The sequence below is a fragment of the Mirounga leonina genome, unplaced genomic scaffold (genome assembly GCF_011800145.1).
Source record: "Mirounga leonina isolate KUSES-001 unplaced genomic scaffold, KU_Mleo_1.0 Mir_168, whole genome shotgun sequence".
NCBI classification, from domain to species: Eukaryota; Metazoa; Chordata; class Mammalia; order Carnivora; family Phocidae; genus Mirounga; species Mirounga leonina.
This window is the reverse complement of record NW_023270426.1, coordinates 67,485,987-67,499,465: the sequence shown is the minus strand read 5'-3', so window position 1 is coordinate 67,499,465 and position 13,479 is coordinate 67,485,987. Positions and strand designations below refer to the sequence as shown.

The 13,479-nt window shown below is 35.5% G+C and overlaps 1 long non-coding RNA gene across 1 annotated transcript in view; it reads right to left on the bottom strand.

Annotated features, from left to right (window-relative positions):
- LOC118017045 overlaps positions 1–12,039 on the bottom strand; it is a 119,974-nt gene extending 107,935 nt beyond the window's left edge. The window contains exon 1 of the long non-coding RNA XR_004681038.1: positions 11,143–12,039. This is a non-coding gene — a long non-coding RNA (uncharacterized LOC118017045). The remainder of the gene's footprint in view (positions 1–11,142) is intronic.
- Positions 12,040–13,479: the final 1,440 nt, after the last annotated feature.

Sequence of the window (13,479 nt, the reverse complement as noted above, 5' to 3'; positions counted from 1 at the left end):
TACAAAAAGGCATAGAGTCAGTAAGCAGTAATTATAAGAAGGAAAAAGACTGAGGAGCTTATCAGAAATCATCTAAAATGTTAAAAACACTAACCACAAAGTTCATAAATACCAATTAAAGCCTGAAATCACCACAGTGCAGCATGTAGACTATGTCCTAGACTGGAAAAAAGGTTTTTATATATTATAGTTCAGTTAGCATTACATACTAGAAAGCATATGAGAATTACACTTACAAAAACATGTTATCTTTATTAACTTAGTGGATGATATGGCACTGAATCTGCCCACATTCCAGTCACTTTATTTCTAAATCTGTAAAATCAAATTACATAATATAGAAAGAGTACTTTTTAAATAGTAAAATCTTAAATAAATGCTATTTTCCCTAATCTCCAAATACAAACCACCCAAGATCTTGCATTTGCAGGCAAATGATAGAGATAAAAGATCAGTTTGGTAAACATAGTATATTAACCAAAGTACTAAAACATTGGGTTGACTTAGGGGTCTGTGAACTGGTTTAAAGCTTCTTGAGTAAAAAGGTTCAGGGGTCTAGTGTTACGGTTCTACAGACAAAAATGCACATCAAAAAAATGGCTGAATTACTCGATACCAGGTAAATTGCTACCAGCATAAAAACACAGTACAATAGAAACTGTGTGTTCTTAGCTCTGCAACTTTGCCCCTAACATTTATGTAATAGAATGTACTTTCAATTTCTTTCTACCAATTTGTATCAACTGATACAAAATAAATAATAAATCTCTGTAAACTCCCAAACACTTAACGATAGACAGTCCCCACTCTGCATGGTAGAAGGGGACCATAATAGTTACTGTGCAATTTATCATCTTAACAACTGTCCTGTGAACTTTAACTTTTTTGTGTCAAAATTTTAAAAATCCTGTCACTTACAAATACATAATAAAGTTTTAAAAATACACTAATATTTATTTAATGCACTGCATTTTACATTAGAAACAATGAGATTAAAATATTTTATTTCTTTTAATGTAGCAGTAGTTTAAACAGTGTTTACCTTCTAGTCATATGATCCAAAGAGGGAAAGAGCATTGTTCATATATCTTGGAAATTGTAACATGCCTTTCTAAATTTGATCAGTGGTAGCATTTTATCCCTTGGCCTTTCGGTGACATGAAATGTTTCCAGCATTCCCTTAGTGTATTTTTTTGGCCAGTGTCACTTCCTCTGAGACTTCTCCATCCTTTTCTTCACGACTGCTTTCCTCCTTTATGTCTCTAAGTTTGCCTTCACTCCGCCCTGTTGGCATTGTATCCAGAGGCTCCCAACAGCAGTGTCAACATTCCCACGATCAGCTATTTCTTCTCTAATTCCACTTCTGTTGATTCAAAGTTTACTTCAAGTGTTAACCACTTTTAATTTCTTTGCTACACTTCCATCTTTGTTGGCCAATTCAATAGCCCATTTCTTTAAAATATCACATGGGCTTATCACTAGGGACAAAGAATCAGTACAACTACATGCTAAGTATCTGTGCATAAATTGAGTATGTGTGTGGTGACCAATTTTCAATGAACTTTGAAAGAAGTGATGGGATTGGTATTGATCATGAGGCAGATCTATGTTATTTGCATAGTGATTTATGGACTCAGGTAAGGCAGTCAAGTTTGTACTTCACGTAATTACTCACAGTTAATATATCCTAGCAACTGAAATTTGACCCGTGTTGTTGGGAGACCAGTATTATTTAACTAATCTGTCCTAACTGAAATCTGTGTATATCATAACCATGCAAAAACAGTGACTATCAATAAAAGAATAAGAAATTATAAAATAAATCCACTTTCAATGAACACTTTTACATATATATGTATACATATAATTTTTATGACAAAATTGTTTCAGTTTCTCAGCAAGTGGCCAATATATTAGAATAGTCATATAGCTTTTCAACAATTAAAGAAATATTTGTTAAGCAATTGGAATAATGCTTGTGGGTGGAGAACAGAAAGAAAATTAATCTCTGTCCTCATAGTACTGACACTGCAGTGAAGAAAATAAGCAGAAATAAGATAAATAAGTTATGAAAACTAGCATAATAATAATAATAACGAAGAGGGGAATGAAGCTGGGAAGTGTAGCATAGTGTCAGGGAGGTGGTTAAAATTGTCAATAGAATGATCGGGGAAGATTTCACTGAGAATCTAAATTTGAAGTAAAGACCTAAAGGAAATGAGGGAGTGGATTATGTACATTTTATAGAGGAGCATTTCCTGCCGAAGGAATGGAAATCTAAGGGCTGGGAGTTGAGAGTTGTCCTGTTATGGTAGAGGAATAGAGAAAAAGTCAATGTGGCTGAGTCATTGTGAGGAAAAGAGGAATAATGAAGAAAGAGGGGATGGGGAGCCAGCTTACAAAGACTCTCAAATATATTTATAGTGTGGTTTTACTCTGAGATTACAAGTCATGGTAATGGTTGGGCAGAAGAGTGGCATTAAACACATTTTAACAGTATCACTGGCTTCTTTCTTAAAAACAGATTGATGAGGGGTTGAGGCAGAAGAAAAGTAGTTAAGATTCTATTGTAATATTTCAAGAAAGAAATTAATGAGGTTCTAGACTAACATGGTGTTTTGGTGTGATAGTAAATAGTTGAATTCTATTCATATTTCAAGATTAGAGACATATTATAGCAGTTTTTCAGTATCACAGAGGTGTCTGAACAATCCTCTAGAGTTGGTCAAAAGAGAATTTGAGATATTAATTGCCTGAAAGGAGGTAGAACTCAAACACTAAATCACATCATCAACCATGAAAGCTCTCTTGCAGCACAGGGTGCAAACATTTTCTTTGCAAAGGAGAAGAAATGAATTTTAAGATAAAGTTGAAACAAGAGGAAAGAACATATTTGACTAAAATATTTCAAGATTAATTTTAAGGGTCCCTTCAGCTTTGTATGAGATGTCAGTTTCACTTCCAAAAACCATTCCAAGACAGGGAAAAGATTCTAAGACATAGGATAAGAGGCAGCATGATAGCCTACAGGGAACACTAAACTATAATCCCGAGTAAAAGGCAAAATCTTAAGGCCTCAAGGGTTTTCCTTTGAAACAACTTTCTGCTCAATAACTTGAAGACAAACAGCCTAATGTGAAAGCGGGAAGTTCGTGCTTTCATAGAGTGCCCTTGTAGGGACATACTTATACATATGAACTTGTAGCCCCATCTCTCAACTAATTCTAGTATCCAGGGGAAAACCTTTTCAACTTTTGAGTATTTGCCTTTTCAACATGGAGTAGAGAATGTAACTGTATTCCAATTGTTCATGGATGAGGTGGCACATAAATTTGCACACAAATCTTTGAGATTTTTTTTTTGAAAATGTATATTTATCAAATGGCAAATCCGTTAAGTTTACATGTGATATCTTTAACCAAATCATTTTACTGGCTATTGTACCATGAGTACCCTTTATTTTCCCTTTCTGGTACATCCTCTGGTACATCCATTTTACAGCTAGTGCTGCATGTTTTTCACTTTAACGCATTCTGTCCTCTGAAGTAAACAAATGAATACTGATTTTTGTCAACCCCAGGTGACTCATCTTTTGTAATTTGTCATGTCAGATTTTATCAGCCACTTCATACTGGCTTACTGGAAAAGCACAACAAAATCCAATTGATTCAATACCAAAAAATTTATCACAACATGACACTTTTTAAATGATGAAGTTCCAGGATAGATAGGAAAAAGGCATTGTACTATTTAAAAAACTCATGAGAAAAAAGAAAATAAAACCTTTCTCTTGGTTATTCAATGTTCCCAAGTATATCTCTAGATATTCTGATCATTTTGAGAAGAAACCCATATTAAGAGTAACATCCTTGATTATTATGTGTGTGTGTATATATATATACACACATATATATATAATTCATTTCCTGCAGCTTTAAAAATTGGCTAGCTTAGTATAGGACTAATGCATTGAGTGTAGCACATTCCAATGTTTCCCCATCAAGTTTACCTTGATTTTCCAAAGATTCAATTCCAGCCATTTAGCACCTGCTAATTATGAGATACAACTTCTAAGTTCTGAATAAAATTTCAGACTGCTTCCAAGACCAGTACATCATCAAGAAAAGTAGGTAGACTCATTATCCAAGGATCTATGATTGCAATGTTAAATGAAGCATTATTTTGACTGGTTTTCACTGCATCATGCTTCTTCCTTGGCAGTCTGCCAGCAGACAGATTTTTTTTTTTTTTTAAATAGGTCCCAATGAGATTTCTGTAAATCCCACATGTCAATTACCCTACATATTATATACAGGAATAAACTGAACAATCCTGATATACATTAAAAAAGACACCATTCACTGTGTATGCAACTTCTTTGAATAGCTGTCTTCCTAATTTACAAATATTGAACCATAAACAAAACAGTTAACCATGTTTACTATTATGGTTAAAGTAGTATTTATTAACAATGAAACTCACAGTAACTGGAGTTACATTTCATTCATTCAACACATTATAGGTAGTAATGATGGCACTGTGCTAAATCTGTGATTTCACCTTATTTTTACATCTATCCCAGAAATACAATTATATCTTTATTTTAATTATGAGAAAACTAAAGCTCTGATGCTGGGGATACAGGCAGATAAATCCTAACCTGAGATGTATGAGGACAAACAACTTAAAAATTAACTATAATTAAGTATAATGAATGTTGATAACAGGGAGGGGTGAGAATGAACAGCAAGGGGAAATGACCAACTTTAGATCAAGAATTCTAAGTTTAAGGAATTGTACAAGAGAATTAAATCAGGGCTGGAAGTTACCAGTTAAAAGTAAAGAAGGAGATGGGGCGCCTGGGTGCCTCAGTTGTTAAGCATCTGCCTTCGGCTCAGGTCATGATCCCAAGGTCCTGCGATCGAGCCCCACATTGGACTCCCTGCTCAGCGGAGAGCCTGCTTCTCCCTCTCCCCCTCCCCCTGCTTGTGTTCCCTCTCTTGCTGTCTCCCTCATCAAATAAATAAATAAAATCTTAAAAAAAAAAAAAAAAGTAAAGGAGGAGAACAAGAAGGAAGCAGTGGGAAAGGTTTCAGCAAGTACCAAGCACTAAATATGGAAGAGCAGACACAACTGGTAAGAGTTTGGTAGGTTTGAAAATGAACCTAATGGTGGCAGTAAAGTTAATCTAAAGAGAAAGACGTCAAAATGTGGAAGAATTTGTATGTTACGCTAAGGGCAATTGTTAGGCACTGAAATATCATCACAGTAGGTTCACATTTTAGAAGATCACTCTGTCTCTAAATGGGAAAGGATTAGAAGATGGCAGCTCTGAATTCAGAGAAACCTAAAAGAAAATCACTGCCATAGTTTAGTTAGTTGAATTAAATTAAAATGTTTTAGCTGAAATGGGAGGGTTAGTAAGAGTAAACAACAAAGAAAACATGCATAGGAAGTGGAGACAAAGGAAGTAGTTTTCAAACATGAGCATGGGGGCGCCTGGGTGGCTCAGTCATTAAGTGTCTGCCTTCGGCTCAGGTCATGATCCCAGGGTCCTGGGATCAAGCCCCACATCTGGCTCTCTGCTCAGTGGGAAGCCTGCTTCTCCCTCTCCCACTCCCCCTGCTTGTGTTCCCCTCTATTGCTGTGTCTCTCTCTGTCAAATAAATAAATAAATAAAATCTTCAAAAAAAACAAAAAACAAAAAACAAAAAACAAACATGAGTGTGTGTCGGAACCATCTGAAGGGTTTGCTATAACGCACATTGCTGCATCTACTCCCAAGGTTTCTAATCCAGAAGATACAGGATGGGACTGAAGAATTTGCATTTCTAAATTCCCAAGTGATTCTGATGTTTCTGGTAAAGGGCTCCCTTTGGGAACTACAGGTCAAAAGAAGGAAACTGGGAAGGGAGCCAAAAAAGTCAATGGTCATGCAGTCCCACCCTTCTTCCTCACACCATTGTTGAGTGCAGGGAAAGGAGCTCTCCAAGGAATGAACCTGAAATGAATCCAAATCATTCAAATGCCATTAGGACTCAGGATTCTGTCTTTCCAGAGACCACATTTCCCTACAAACTCCATTTGTACAGTATCTAATCACACTCACAAGCCAAGAGAAAGATTTAGAAAGAGATTTGACTCTGGAAGTCACTCTTGGTTTGTCTATAGATCACACATGTACGAAATTGGATTAATGATTATCCTTGTTTCATGATACAAGCATTGCTCAACATATGGTCTACTTTTATTAACTGATAGTTAACTTAAATAACAAAATAAGCACCTGCCAATCAAGCACTGAGACAAAAAGTCAAGATATTGACATAAGCCTATATTAAAGTATCTCGTAACCCCCACCGCACATCCTGACCTTTCCCAGACTGAGTTAACCATTACCTTTAATCTTTTGTGTTCTTTTCATGTAAGTTTATGCTTATACACATGTTTTTCTATAAAGAACATTTTTCCATTTCAGGATTTTTTTTAGCTTTACATAAACTACATTATGCTGTATGTTATGTTTAAAGACATATATTTATAATTAGTATTATATTGGTGATATTCATCTATAAGTCTATGTGTCACTGGATCAGGTGTGACTACTGTAAAATATTTCATTACATGGATATACTATAGTTTTTCATTTTGTTTTCCTTTCTGTGAAAAATACCTCTGTGAATATTCCTGTATATGCCTGGTCATAAATATATGCAAGTTTATCTTAGACAGTAACCTAGGAGTGGAATTGCTGAGTCATCTTATATATAAATGTTCACATTTAAGAGATAAAGCCAACCTTTTTCCTGACTGTAGTAACATACCCATTAGTGATTAATGATCCTTTGGATCTATATGCTCTTCAGCACTTGATGTTAACAAATGGATTTTTTTTTAATTTTGACTTCAAATGAGCATCAAATTGTATTTCATGGTTTTTGTATTTCATGGTATTTCTGATCTTGATTTGCTCTTCTCTTTCTTGATCACTAATGATTTTTTTTTATTTTAAATTACTGATTTTTATTACCTTATATTTACTTTAATTCTTCTGATATGTTCTTATGCAATGCAGTTTACCTTACATGTTTTCATCTTTTAGAAAGGAATAAAATTGAATATGAGCAAGCTTTACAGGGCCAGCTTCTAGTGTTAGTGATTTTGAACATCTCTTTGTTTGCTGACTAAATGTGTTTTCTCTTCTATGGCTATTCCTTTTTCCCTCAACTTTACCAAGCATTTGTGTTTTTTAAAAATTGATATATAAAAGGCCTTTAGATAATCTTATTTCTAATTATTTTTTAATACAGTCCTCAAATGTGTAGCTTTTAAAATATCAGGACAATGAAAGATTTCTTGGTAAAGCACGCTACCAAGTCATTATTAAAAAAAAAAAAAGTCTCTAAGAAGGATAATTTCTTAGCCTTGTACACAAATACTTATAAAACCAAACAACTAAAGAAAAAAATAAATAAAACCTGAGCTGTTTTGTAGAAACTTTGTAAACTTTCCCTTTAAAATGAGTAATAAGGAGAAATACCAGCCACACTGTTGAGAATTTAGCTAAACTGCTTCATAATATCACTGTCTTGGGCAATCATTTTGTGTCACCAAGTGGCCTTCAGGAATAGCTGACACTAGTCTATGCCCGAAATAATACGTCACAGAGTCACAAGTTAATTTAAGTTCCTGATATCATTTCCCCAAAGGCCCTTTTGATAAGCAGTCTCTCCCGTCCTTACCCTGGGCCTTTTCCTTGTGAGGCACTTAAATAAGAGCCCCCCGAAACTTACCAAAACCCCCATCTTTCTGGTTTGAATTGACCAATCTGGCCTCAGCTCAGGTACCCCAAAGCATTCTGAGAACCCTAATAATGGCACATGACCCAAGTCCTGCTGTGTTTTTAGCATACACACTGCCTTGTCCTCTCCTTGTGGCCCTTGGAGCCATGCCCTCTACCACCTCTAGGACGTGTGAGTTATAAACTCCTCTATTTCATTTCCTTTTTGGTCTTTTGTTGAACCAAGGCTCACTATCTAACAAATGTTAATTTTTAAAAAGTCTCAACATAAACCAATATAATATTGAAGCCTTTAGTCAATAGTCAGAAAAAGAATTTAGAAGCAGAAGCACTGGAAAAGAGGAAATACAACTTCCTTTTTGGTTTGTTTGTTTTGCAGATGATATGACCATTCACCTAGAAAAAAAAAATTTTTTTAAAGATTTTTATTTTTTTGACAGAGAGAGATACAGCGAGAGGAGGAACACAAGCAGGGGGAGCGGGAGAGGGAGAAGCAGGCTTCCCGCCGAGCAGGGAGCCCGATGTGGGACTCGATCCCAGGACCCTGGGATCATGACCTGAGCCGAAGGCAGACGCTTACCGACTGAGCCACCCAGGCACCCTTAGAAATTTTTTTAAAATCTACAAATTTTTAAAACAATAACCAAGGTTTAATAAATTGGTTACATGTGAAATTAATATACAGTATTTAAATGGTTCTGATACCTTCCTCCCTTAGAATTAGTGCTTCCCCAAAAATGTGTTTGGTTCCCCAGTGAAATAGACTCTTACTTAATCAAGTATAGACATATCTGGACATCATTTCTGAAATACAAAGTTTAACACAGTTTACTCTCAAGCTGCAATTTCTTTCTCTTTTCCTCTCCCTCTCTCTCTCTCTCACACACACACACACACACATATGCACAAACACATATGCATATACAGATAAAATTCAAAAGGGACATCCTTTATGAAAATAAACAAAATTAAAACAAAATTAATAAGGGTGGTTCAGGAACTATAAGTTTTATAGTCCAAAAAAGAAAAAAAGCAGTTACTGAGAAATGCTGTGAAGAAATACAAATAAGCTCGGGGCGCCTGGGTGGCTCAGATGGTTGTCTGCCTTTGGCTCAGGTCATGGTCCCAGGGTCCTGGGATCGAGCCCCGCATCGGGCTCCCTGCTCAGTGGGGAGCCTGCTTCTCCCTCTCCCACTCCCCCTGCTTGTGTTCCCTCTCTTGCTGTGTATCTCTCTGTCAAATAAATAAATAAAATCTTAAAATAAAAGAAATACAAATAGGTAATATTGTATGTGTACTTTGATGAATTCTAATTTTTCTAGCCTATATGATATCTTCATGTACTTGAAAAAAATCTTTTTAAATTAAAGGAATAAGACACAACTGAGATAACTAGTTATCCTATAGTGATCATACCTTTTTCCTTGTTGTTACTGCTATAAGCATAAGTAGGGAACATTAACAGTAATTCCAAAAATGGAAATGAGCCTAACACAGGGAGGAAAAATAATGCAGGTTATTGGGCATCTTTAATGCTTGAGTAAGGACAAGTAGGTAATAAGAGTTAAATTTTTGAGTAAGAAGGGTAAGTAGAAAATCTATTTTAAAAAGCAACATGCTATTACATTTTCAACATATGCTATACATTTATAGGGCACAGAAGTGATTAGGTAACTCAGTGTTTTAATCAAGAAAAGCCCCTGGATGGGTATGGCAGAATGGGTGTCTGGTTCAGGGTAAGAAGCAGAATTACATTATTTTAAAATAACAGTGGTAATTTTAATCAAGATTTTTGCCTAAATTTGTGAGCTAAGTGAATAACTGATTACATAATGATCAAAAAAGTAATCTTGTTAGATGATTTTCATATGTCTAAAAATAATCACTTAAGTTTTCTCTCCAATTAAATCCACATATATTAATAAAAAAGGGGACAGATGTTTTCTTTAAAACATTCTTATCAATAGAATTTAGTAATGCAAATGTGGCTGCTATTGCATAATTGATTTGAAAATAGTCTAAATTTAAGAATTCTTTAATTCTTAAAGGCATGCAAATAGTTTCATACTATCTAATATTTAGCTAGTTGAGTACTGTTTAAAATTTCTTCCTTTCCTCCAATAATCAAGTATTTATTGAGAATTAAATCCAATTAAATCCACATATATTAATAAAAAAGGGGACAGATGTGCCGACCACTGTTCTGGGTCTTGAAGAAATAGGAGTGAACCAATCATATAAGATTTCCTTTCCTCATGGAATTTAAATTCTAGTGGAGGAAAATAATTTTCAAAATAAAATCAAAGTATCTAATATGATAAATGTGAAAGACCTAAGGAGAAAAACGGCATAAAAGAAGTATGCTCACTCTGTCTGAGAGGGTTATGGAATTGAGCCAGGATCCAGGAGGTACATGGGACCGGTGTATACATATCTCAGATCTTATTCTTCTGCAGGACCTACTGAACCCTGTACTTTGTCCCTTTGCCCCACATCCTAGCTGCAGTGGCCACAAGGATGGTTTGCCCAGAGCCCGCTAGACCTGCAGTCATAAATGACCCAGACTTTCCCACTGTTTATTTATTTTTTAATGCCACTGGTTATTCTTAGACTTTCCCCAGAATGAAAGAACTTCCACATGGCTCTCCTCATGTGCAGCAGAGACAAAGCCTCAGCTCTGCACCCTATTTCAAGTTCACCAGCGGAGGTCTGTCTTCATCAGTGACTGCTGGAAAAACTGCTTTGCAAGCTAGAAGGGTTTGGGAATTTATACCCAATGAAGTAAACTCTAATGAGAAATAAGAGATTGCAAACAGACCATTTAATGTCTTGCTCGTTCTTTCCCTGTTGGTCATTTCCAAGAAGTAATGATTGCATAGGTTACTTTTGGAAATGGCTTGAATGACCTAAGAAACAGTGATATTCCTTGTGAGGCCATCATCCATTCAAAAGGATCTGCTTACACTACTTCCTTTCCTTTCCCTTCCCCTTACTTCCTTCCTCTCTTCCTCCCTCCTTCCCCCCTTCCTCCTTTCCTTCTTTCCTTCTTTCTTCCTTCCTTCCTTATTTCCTTCCTTCCTTTCCTTTCCTTTCTCTTTCCTTTCCTTCCTTTTTCCCAGCCTTACTTCCCTTTTCTTACATACTCCTACCTAAGCTTTGTCTCAAGTCCTGCTTGCTAGGAAACTCAGTGATGTTAGTTAATTCCTGTTGGGTAACAGCATTCCCCCAAATTTAGCAGATAAAACAATAGCCATTTTAAAATTTTATGGGTCTAAACGGTGCCAGGGCAGTTCTAGGGATCTGGACTAGACTTGGTTGATCTCAGCCAGTTTCGCTCATACCTGTGTTTTGTAGGCTGAAAGCTGCCAGTTGAAGTTAAACTCAGCTGAAATGAGTTGTCTCTAATGAACATAGTCTTCCATCTTCCTAGTGTAGGCTTGTTTTCTTGGGGGTGGCCAGGCTCCAAAAGGGTCAGTGTAAGTGTGCAAGTTCTTATAAGGCCTACGCTTGGGTTTAGAACCTATCCCATGCACAGCAGGCTATTTCCCAAAGCAAGTCAAAAGTCATCTCAGAGTAAAAGGGTGGAAAACATCTTATCTCTGTCCTCACGGGAGCAGCTGCAAAGTCATATTGCAAGGAACACTGTCAGAGGGAGGGAAAGAACCGTGACCATTCCTGCAATCAATTAGGCTAGGATAAAATAGAAGGCCTCACTGAAGAGCTGACATTTGAATAAAAATATCTAGTTGTGGGAAAGAGCTAGGAAGTTATCTTGGCAAAGATCATTGCAGTCATGGAGAACGAGAACATCCGGGGCCAAGTCTTTACAGCAGGAGCATGCATCAGTTGTTAAAGGAAAAACACGGGCGACTGCAGTTACAGCAGAGGGAGCAAGGTGGAGGGCGCTAGGGTACATGTCAGTGAAATCTTGAGGTCCTGGGGGGAAAAAACTGAATGAATGACTTCAAAGTTCAAAGCACTAACTTCATGACATAAAAAATCACTTGAACCCTCTGGCTCTTACTCTGAGAACTGAACGAGTTTTGTAAAGCAGTGTATTTCAAACTGTTTCATGTAGCTGAGCCATTTCCTTCAGTGACATCTTTTATAAAACTACTATCTGTTAAAAGTAAACTCAAACTGATCCACTACCTCCACCTTTGTACCAATCTAGAGGCTTTTTCTTAGAAACACTTTCTTTAATAACTAGACCAGATGATCCTTAAAGTCCTGTCCACATTTGTGGTTGAATAAGGTCATAATAAAGTTCTCTATAAACTGCCTAACATATCAGAAAACTGAGGAGTTAACAGGTCATTCATTCCTACACTCTCCTTATCAAGTACTGTACCCTGTCACAAAAAATTCAGCCTTCAGAGCTATTAATTTTTGTCACTAACTTAAAAAACCCTCAACCACATATTTACATATGTATTATGTTTATTTCAGAACTTCTCTTAATTACTGTTTTGCAAATCAGTTCAAGGTAAGATATCTTAGACCCATTTTCTGAGAATCTCAAAAAACATTATCAGCTTCTGCTTATTGATGATTCCTATGATGTCTAAAAGAAAAAAAAATAGTGCTAGTAGGAAAAACTACTTATTTAGATATAATTTTATAGTTTAATAACTCTTATAATAGATTTATACTCTGATGTAGATGTAGAATAAGCTAAGTATTTTTCATCCAGTGACAAAATTCTACAAATTCAGAGGCAACATGTTGCTTAACTACATTCATTCAGGCCAATTAGGGAGCATATAGAGATGATGGAATTTTCTTATTTTTATCTTTAACCACTGGATTTCATTCCTTCTGAAAACCAACAAAGATATAAATATCAATAAAGTACACATGACATTTTGAAATCCTCAAGCCAGGAATTTCTCACTCTGAGAAAACCTTAAACTACTTCTGTTTGTCTTATACAGTATTTATAGTTGCATTCTGTGTAAGTCACGTGTAAAATCATGAAGAGAAAACATGGTAAGATCATGTTCCTACAATCTAATGTTTGATCTTAAAATATTTTTTCTGCTAAACTAAAAACCATATGTACTATAAACTAGTGTTAGATACAACATTTTATAAAGGAAATCAATCTTTGCTTAAAGTAAATGATTCTCAGCGGGACTTTCAGTAATCTTAATGAAAATTAAAGAATTTTCATTTGGTTGTGAAACTTAGATTTTAATAGAGATGCAGAAATTTTAAAATTTGTCATTATAATCTTCCCAATGGTACCATTTTCTTTCCTGTTCTCTCTGATCCACATTACCTAATTTCAATTTCTCATTGCATAAACTATTCATGTCTTGGTAGACACTTTCTTTCTTCCCTTTAGATCCAGAAGTACTGCTTTTAATTTTGAAAGCCATTTGTAAAGTATAGCTGTTGTAGATAATGCCACAAATACAGAGTTGAAAAATGTCAAAGACTATTTCCTTCAGTCCTTAGTAATAGTTCTTGACACCTAAAAAAATTCTTGTCAGAATACTGAAGATAAATAATTTCCTTCATATTTCTGCAGAAATGCACAAAATAAACCTTTGATCTAAAGTGACATTTATTAACCTGAATGTGAGATTAACTACAGCATTCATCAGGAATAATATTTAATACTCATCTAGAAACTTTCATCTCAGACTCCAAAAATGTAAATACATTAATTCTGT